Raw genomic sequence first — 9,782 nt, forward strand, 5'->3', positions numbered from 1 at the left:
AGGCCCGGGGGACTTGTCTATCCTCAAGTTGTTCAAAATGTCCAACACATCTTCCTTCCTAACATGTATCTCCTCTCGCTTACCAGTCTGTTTCACACTCTCCTCTTCAACAATATGGTTCCTCTCATTCGTAAATACTGAAGAAAAGTACTCATTCAAGACCTCTCCTATCTCTTCCGACTCAATACAGTCTCCCACTACTGTCCTTGATTGGACCTTTGAAGTGATCATATATCAGAAAAATATGAAGTAGGAACTTTGATCCGTCAATTTTGCTCTCCCATTCAATTTTGCTCTCCCATTCAATGGCTGATCCTGTATCTCTACACCAAACTCCTGCTGCAACTTCACCCCTTTAGTGTCTAGATATCCTTATTTATATTCAGTGCCTTAGTTTCCACAGTCTTATGTGGGACAGAATTCCCCAGGTTTACCAGACTGCGAGTGCAGACATTTATTCTCATCTCAATGCAGAGTGGCTTGCCTGTACCTAATACGTGACCCTTGTTTTAGACGTCCAAGCCAGTGGAATTATCATCCCTGCTGACAATCTGTCTCACCCTGTCAGAGTTTTACATATTTCGCTGAGATCTCCACCCATTTCCCTAAACTCCATGGAATACAGGCCCAGTCGCCTCAAACTCTGCTCCCAAAACAAACCTGTCATCCCAGAGATCAGTCTGGTCATCCTTCACTGCACTCCCTGAATGTCATGCCTGTGCTTTATTAGGTAAGGAGGCCAATACGCAATAAGCACAATGATCGAGATGGGGGCTCTCCAAGGCCCTGTGTAGCTGCAGTAAGACACACCTGGACTGAAATCCCCCGGAAATGAAGGTCAACACATCATTTATCTTTCTACCTACCTCCTGTTGCAGCAGTGTTGCTTTCTGTGACTGGTGTACAAGGAGATCGAGATCCTTTTCAATGATACAGCTCCCAACTTGGTGGGTCTATGTATACTGGTCTGTGTGCCAATATCAATGCCAGTACTGACTTCTGGCTTCAGAACTCAATGCCCTGCATGAAACTTGGAGTTTGGTGAACAAGTCATCAAAAGTATACACATAAGTATCTTCATGCAGCAACTTTTTTACATTAATTGCTTTTGAAGTGCTAGCCTGATTGTCTATTTTCCAACCAAATTGCTCAAAGTTACGTCTATGCACATTGTTCTTCATCTGCCACGTATTTTACCATTTTGTCCACTTTGTCTCAATCAGCTTGAAACATTTTCATATCCTCCTCACCCACTCACAATCTCAGTTTGGTACCATCAGCAGATTTGGGAAGATTACATTTAATACCCATGAACAAATGTTTGATCTGCTTTCTGAATAGATGGGGCCCAAACATCAATTCCTGGATTATCCCACTAGTCATTGCTTTCTACTGCAAAATATATGGAATGGTTTATGCTGATTCACTTTTTTCCTATCAGCTCTCCTATTCTCAACCCATGCCAGTATATTAGATCTAGCTGTTACACACTGTTCGGTGCCAGGACAGACCCCTCTCAAATCATTTCAAGGAAGTAGTACAGACTCAACTTTTGCTCGTTGACTTAAGCAAGTGTAAGGCGGATATTCCAGGAGTGATGCAGCTGGTCAAATCACTTATTTTTAAACAAAACAGAATGTCTTTGCAAGGTTTGCGTGAGACACAAACACAAGAGTATACAATACAGAATAACTTCACCTATCCCAACAGATTCTCCCAACTTAATGATGGTATTCCAAGCACTTGATATAATCCTGATAAACACCCCATTGCAAAACCGAAAGGAAAAAAAAAATCAAACCCAGTTTCTAACAGGAGAGATGCCAGAGAGAGGGAGGAACAACATAGATCTGCTTCTTTGGGTCCGGTAGCTTCACAACTGGCTGGCTGCTTTAAGTAAACAGCCAGACTGTGAAAAATCAGACCAAACAAACCAAAGCAGAGGAACTGAACTGGGATAACTGGCCACTCTCCTTTCATAAGAACAGAAAAACAGAAGAACTAGGAGCAGGAGTAGGCCACCTGGTCCTCTGCCATTCAATAAGATCATGACTGATCTACTTGTGGACTCTGATCTACTTTCCCGCGCTCTCACCGTATCCCTTATTTACTTTATTGTTCAAAAAGTATCTACCTTAGTTTTAAATACATTTACTGAAGTAGTATCAATTACTTAACTGTGCAGGGAATTCCAGAGATTACAAACCTCTGGGTGAAGACGTTCCTTCTCAATTCAATCCTAAATCTACTTCTTGTAATGTTGAGGCCATTCCCTCTTGTCCTAGCTTCAACTGCCAGTGGAAACATCCTCTCTACTTCTATCTTATATACTTCCGGCATAATTTTATATGTTTCTATGAGATCATCCTCTCATTCTTCTAAATTCCAATGAATATAGTTCCAGTCTGCTATGTAACACCTCATAAGCCAACTCCCTCACCTCTGGAATCACCCGAATAAACCACCCCCTCCAGCGCCAGTATACCTTTCCTGAAGTAAGGAGACCAAAACCGCATGCAGTACTCCAGGTGTGGCCTCATCAGCGCCATGGACAGCTGCAATATAACTTCTGTGCCGCAAACCTCAATCCCTGTAGCAATGAAGGGCAACATTCCATTTGCTTTCCTCAGTAATTGCTGTACCTGCAGACCAACCTTCTGTGGTTCATGGACATGGACATGCAGGTCCCTCTGTATAACAGCAAGTTTCAACATTTTACCATTCAAGTAATAATCCTTTTTTACTGGCACCCCCAACAAAATGGATGACATCACATTTATCAACTTTGTATTCCATCTTCCAGACCTTTACCCACTCACTCAAAGTATCTATGTTCATCCACGAAGTCTCATAGTCCACTGCATGCTTTGCTATTAAACACATCTTCGTGTCATCTGCAAACCTTGACACACTACACGTTCTCCCCAACCCCAAATCATCCATATAAAATGTGAATAATTGTGGCCCCAACACTGATTCCTGAGGCACACCACTAGGTATTGATTGCCAGCCAGAATATCACTCACTTACACTCACAATTTGCTTCCTGTTAGTCAAGCAATCCTCCATAATATGCTGATACTTTACCCGTAACACCATGCACCTTTTTCTTATGCAGCAACTTTTCTTGAGCAACTTGTTGAAGCCCTTTTGAAAATCTAAGTACACCATAGCCACTGGGGCCTCGTTGTCCACCTTGCTCGTATTGTCTCCATAGATTTTCAAAAGACTTGTTAAACATGACCTGTTCTGCATGAACCCATGCTGCGTCTGCGAACTGGGATGATTTCAATCGAAATACCTTGCTATTTCTTCCTTGATAATACACCCAAGCAGTTTCCCCACTACACAGGAAAAGCTAACTTGTCTATAATTCCCCATATTTTGTTTACCTCCCTTTCTAAACAGTGGTGTCACATTTGCTGTTTTCCAATCTGCTGGCACTGCCCTGGAGTTCAGCAAATTTTATCAAATTGCCACAATTGCATTTACTATTTCTCCCACTATCTCTTCTAGAATCCTGGGATGCATTCCATCACAGCCAGGAGACTTGCCTACCCTCAGCTCCGTTAGCTTGCCCAACACTATCTCTTCCATAACAATGATTGCTTCCAGGGTGCTCACCTACTTTCGTCTCTTTGGCAATTACTAGCATACTATTAGTGACCTCCACTATGATGACAGACACAAAACACCTGTTCAATGCCTCGATCATTTCGTCATATCCTATAACTAAATGACCTTTCCCATCATCTGAAAGACTGATATTTACTCGAGTCATTTTTTTTTTGTCATTTTATATATTTATGGTATATACCATCATCTATCTCTCATTATATTCTTTACGTGTTTTTTTCTCTCGTGTTCTACCATACTTTTCTTTATAGTTCATTTTGTGGCTTTCTGTTGACCTTTATAGTTTTCCCCTATCTTCTAGGTTTCTCCCTTCATCTCCACTCCCTCCCTCCCTCCGTCTCGCTCTCTCCCTCCATCTCCTCTCCCTCTCTCCCTCCATCTCACTCCCTCCCTCCATCTCGCTCCCTCCCCCCGTCTCTCTCTTGCCCCTCTCACTCATTATCTCCTCCTGTCTCTCTTTCCCTCACCCTATCTCTCCCTTGCCCATCTCTCTCTCTCTCCGTCTTCTTTCACTCTCGATCCCCCTCTCTCTATGTCTCTCTCTCTGTCTCCCCAACTCCCTCCGTTTCTCTTCGACTGAATCTCTCTCCATCCCTCCCTCTCTGTCTGATACACTCTGTCTCCCTGGTTCTTCCCTTTTCCTCTGAGGTGGTGAGAAAGAGAGAGTGTGCAGAGAAAGAGGGAAGGAATTGAGGAGAAAGAATAGGAGAGAGGAAATGGGGAGGCCAGGTTGGAGTTGGGGCACAGAGGAAGTTAAACCCAGCTGCTGAGATCAGGGCCCGGAGCCCTCCCCTTCCCTGAGGACCAGGACTTGGGGCTGAGTCTGTCTCTCTCCAGCTCAGCTTCTCCAACACAAAGACACACAACAACATCATTCACTCTGCTGCTCAGCACGCTTTAATCAACATTTTTATTGTTCACAAATAGAAGTGATGGATACAGTCAGTGGGATGGTGCCTTTTCTCACTGGCCCCTGAGTTGTGAGAAACATTGAAATGTTTCCCTGTAACCCCCCCTGTGAGATAAGGATGGACAAACCAGCGCTACCCTCAGTCTGTTACCATAGCTCCAGGCTGCTCCACCGCTGAAACACTGAACTGAAATGAGAAAATCCAGGAAGGATTAATTAATGAGGGAATTTGATTGATTGATGGATTTGGGTGAAGGGATATTTCAGCACATTTTTCAACTGCTGCCTGAACTTAGTCTGGGTCACGGCATAAATCGCGGTGTTTGTGCAGCAACTGAGGAGCTGCAGCATGAAGCCCAATTCCCGCACAAAGGGATCGAGAGACACAGACCGATACCCAATCCACCACATCTGTCTCCATATACAATACAGCATTAACGTTGGCCATAACAGGATGAAATTAGCCAAGATCACAAACAGTAAAATGATGGATTTTTTTCGGTTTCTCATTTCTGTGTCAGACTGAGCGTCCTCATTGGTGTGAGCGCGGAGTGTCCTGCGGGCTCTGCTGGTCACTAAAATGTGTCTGACGAAACAGCTCAGCACAGTCACTGCTCCCAGAACCACAGCCGCCGTTTTCTCACTGCAATATTTACTTTTCAGCTTCTGGCAACAAATGGCCACAAACCGATCAAAGGTGAAAGTGACGGTGAACCAAACAGAGCAGTCAGTGGCTGCATAAAGCAGGACGGTGTGGATATTACACACGGAGACCCTCAGGAAATAAAACTGTTCCCGATAAACAATGCGAATGTGTCTCAGAATCAGATCGAAGATAATGACCAGGAGATCCGCCGCTGCCATGGCCCCCACATGGAGACAATCCACAATCTTTATAGAGCAGGACGTAGATGGCCACTATGTTAACTGTGACGAAGGAAAACAAACCCATTATCCATCAGCCTGGAGGCAAAGGGACCCATTTGATTGGGGACCCAGTGAGATTTTCAAATGCGTCCCTGTATTCAGGGATTTACTAAAATAATTGGAGCTGGAATAACAAATGGGAAGGTCAGAATTACTGACAAAAATGTGACATAAACCATAAGAAGCCCTCCCTCCCAAACACACAGAGACATATCCATCAGGACAGATGGTTTCTAGAACGTTCCCACACACTCGATCACTCGAGCAGGCACAGGTCACTCCTTCCCAGTTCCTAATATGGAGGGTGGAAACGTTGCTGCCCTGAAGGATTCTCTCCCAGTTTCCTGAAGACAAATGGAGTTTGGAAAATGCTGTATTTTGGTCTAACTCATGGTCAATCTTGTGTCGTGAAGAAATGTAAACGCAGGGAAAACGTATTCACCCCTTTAATTGCCTGAGGTGCCTTCGGAACAGTGTCTCCTTCAACCTGGAACGGGGTCTCTTCCCTCGGGATCTTATAGTTTGTTCAATTCATTGACGTCCGGCCGTTCACAAACAATGTCAGGGACAGAACGTTCCGGGGAATGTCAGTTATAGAATGTCGGGGACGGAACGTTCCGGGGAATGTCAGTTATAGAATGTTGGGGATAGATCTGCAACCCAGGAGCAGTTACCCTCCCAGCATGTAGGACTGTGTGCACCACCCCAGTGCATTGATCTGTAAACCAGGAGCAGTTACCCTCCCGGTATGTAGGACTGTGTACATCAACCCAATGCATTGATCTGTAAACCAGGAGCAGTTACCCTCCCAGCATGTAGGACTATGTCCACCACCCCAGTGCATGGCTTAGTAACACTGTGTTAGATCCCTGCGCAATGTGGGGAAACTTGCAGCCCATGCTGGAAGTGACAGGATGTGCAGCTCCCATCCATTTACAGCTCCATATCTCCAATGTAGCATGACAAGGGGATGCTGTGTGTGTAAACATCACTGCCAGAGAGAGATGGTGAATGAATCAGTTTAAATATCACCACATGGGAGGGGTTTGGGGTATAGACAGAGGGGGGAGACTGAGAGACAGTGTCATGGAAGGATGTGTTCCCAGGTTTCTGAATGCTGAAATGTAAACACATCGATAGCATCCTGTAACATGAGCCTGTCTTCATTGCGTATGACAGAGGAATTGTCTGCACGAGGCTGAGCTAGTTTCCTGGTTCTGTCTTATCGAACTCACCTAATTAACTACTCTCCTCACTCCATGGTGTCCCTCTCATTCAATATCAGCCCGATTCTCCCACCCATCATGGCTGGAGGTACACACCACCGCCCGGGTACCCCTGGATATTCCGTGATCCCTGGCACTGATGCCATCTTTAACAAGCCAATGGACACATGTTTGAGCTTTCTCTGTTTGGAGCTGCCCTGCACAGTTTACCCCGACCATGGCAGATAAGGGACAATTACACCACGGTTTGTCGACAGGGGAACGGAGGTTCTGGTGGATGGGCTAGTACAGAGGGGGACCATTCTCTTCCCAGAGGGGGCCACACCACCAGACTCACCGAGCATGGTCTGAGCTCACCACCCAGCTCGGTGTAGTATCTGCGGTCTGAAGAAATGTCCAGTAATACAGGACAAGCATCAATAACCTTCCCCCCCCCTGTCAGGATAAGGGTCAGTCAGCTCCTTCTGTTCCCTCACACTCACTGTATATCTGTTATAGCACCGACCCCCGAACAAGGCTCATGGTCCACGACTCTCAGTGCAGTGCCTTCTCTCTCTCTCTCTTCTCTCCCCTCTATTTCTCCCCCCTCTCTATCTCCCCCTCTCTCCCTTTTTCTCTCCCTCCTTGTCTCTCTCTCCTTCTCTCTCCCTCTCTCCTGTATGAATATATCACTGTGGACTGACTCTCCCTGGACCCCTCACCATATCTCTCCCTACCCCCACCTACACCAGCACTAACAGCAGGGCCACCCAGTCCCACCCTCCATCTCTTTCTCCTGTTCCAGGAGAAACAGCCTGGAATAGGACAGAAAAGGACAAGCCGGGTGGTGGAGTGCCCGATATCTGTTCACTCACCCCCCCTCCCCCCACCATGTGGGGAGGACCCTGGGACGCCTCGTGTGGAGATTCTGAAACATCCTAGTCCCACCGACCGAGTAAGGAGCAATGTTCAGTGAAGGGCAATTCTCACTTTAAACCCACTGGCAGCTCCGTTTCCCCCTGGCACAACTTAGAAGCTGTGGCCCTGATGCCATCCACCTTCTGTGCTGAGCTGGTAGAACTGGAATCCCCACAGTCTCAGAGGGCAGGAGGGTGGGCTCACAACACATCGTTACCACCACCTCCCCGGAAGGGAGCATGGAGGCTCCCTCCTACACCTCCCCCTGTAAACAGTTCAGATACTGAAGCTAATCTGTGATAGTTATTGCTCTCCCCACTAGTCCTGACATCTTCAACAATTTGTGTTCATATACACCCAGGACCCTCTGTTCCTGCACCCCCTTTATAACAGTACAGCCTGTTTTATATTGTCTTCTAATGTCCTTCCTTCCAAAGTACATCATCTCACACTGCTCTGATTGATTCCCATCTCCCATAAACCTGAACACTACACCAATGTGTTACTGGCCTGTTGGTGTTCCACACTGTCCTCCAGAAACGTTATAATGCTTTCAGGTTTGGTGCCATCTATAAGCATTGATTTGGAGCTGATGGAGTTGGAATGGCGTGTACGAATTAAAAAACCTTGTGTTGTGTGATTGTTAACTTTGTACACACGTTGAGATTGTCACAGAGTCACAGGCCCACAGAACAACTGAAATCCTGCCACACTCCCTTGTGTGAGCAAGTTAATGCTTACATAGTGTCACAGAGGGAGTCAAATAATGACATGCTGTCAATGGAGGAACAGAAAGGCTAACACACACCAGACAGAGCGAATGAGGTTTTGATGAAGCACAGAAGAAGAAGAAACCTGATAGGCTCCCTTTATCTGCGTATCATCAGTGTATTTGTGTGTCTGTGTTGGGTAGTTCCGACAGTCTGTGTTGTTTAAACTGATGCAATATCACCCTCTGCTGGCCTCCCCACACCACTGCATAGGCATTGGCAGAGGCTGAAATTCAAGGGTGGGAGGAGGGAACAGCTCACAGCACTATCCAAACTGATGTACTGATCTAAATGTATTTTAAACTTTGTAACTGCATCCGCTTCCACCACTTCCACTGGAAGTTCATTCCACGCACAAACCTTCTGTGTAAAAAAAAGTTGCATTTCACGTCTTTTTAAAACATTTCTCCTCTCATCTTAAAATATCCCCCTAGTCTTGAATATCCAATCCTAGTTAAAAGAAAACAACCAATCACCTTATCTAGACCTCTCATGATTTTATAAGCCTGTATAACCCCTCAAGTTTCTTCTGTCCAGTGAAACAGTCCCAGCCTAACCAGTCTACTTTTATAACTCAGCCCCTCTGTTTCCGGCAACATCCTGGTAAATCTCTTCTAAACACTCTACACCTCAACAATATCCTCCCTATAACAAGGTAAGCAGAATTGGACACAGTATTCCAGAAGAGTACCATTATTTAAGAAAGGTGATAAGGACAAGCCAGGGAACGAGAGACTGGTGAGCCTGAAGTCAGTGGTGGGCAAGTTTTTGGAGGGAATGCTGAGGGATAGGATGTATATGTATTTGGAAAGGCAAGGACTTATTAGGGATAGCTAACATGGCTTTGTGCGTGGGAAATCATTTTTCTAGAACTTATTTGAGTTTTTTGAAGAAGTAACAAAGTAGATTGATGAGGGATATTGATCTAATCGGCCAATGGGCTAAGGAGTGGCAGATGGAGTTTAATTTACATAAATGTGAGCTGCTGCATTTTGGGAAAGCAAATTGCGACAGGACTTGTACACTTAATGGTAAGATCCTAGGGAGTGTTGCTGAACAAAGCTGTGTTAGTTAAATATTTGACAGAGAAGTGAGTCACGGATAATGGGATACAGGCAGTAAAGTAGGGCTGACAACATAACATGATCAGCCACAATCTTAGTTTCTGGTGAAGAAGGCTCAAAGTATCTAATGTCCCATCCTTACTCCTCAGTCCCATGTTTCTATATTCCATTCAGCTCCTCAAACCTGTTAGACAGGAGCAGTTGGACGCTACTTACTCCTATAACCTGTTGCACAGAAACGGCGGAGACCATTCAGCCTTTCAAGACTGTCCCACATGCTTTGAGGTGATTTGGGAAATGTAATTGGAAAATCCAGACTGGGTATGAAAGAGGCCCCTCATCTCTCTTTACG

This window comes from Chiloscyllium plagiosum, chromosome 8, assembly GCF_004010195.1.
Source record: "Chiloscyllium plagiosum isolate BGI_BamShark_2017 chromosome 8, ASM401019v2, whole genome shotgun sequence".
Classification (NCBI taxonomy): domain Eukaryota; kingdom Metazoa; phylum Chordata; class Chondrichthyes; order Orectolobiformes; family Hemiscylliidae; genus Chiloscyllium; species Chiloscyllium plagiosum.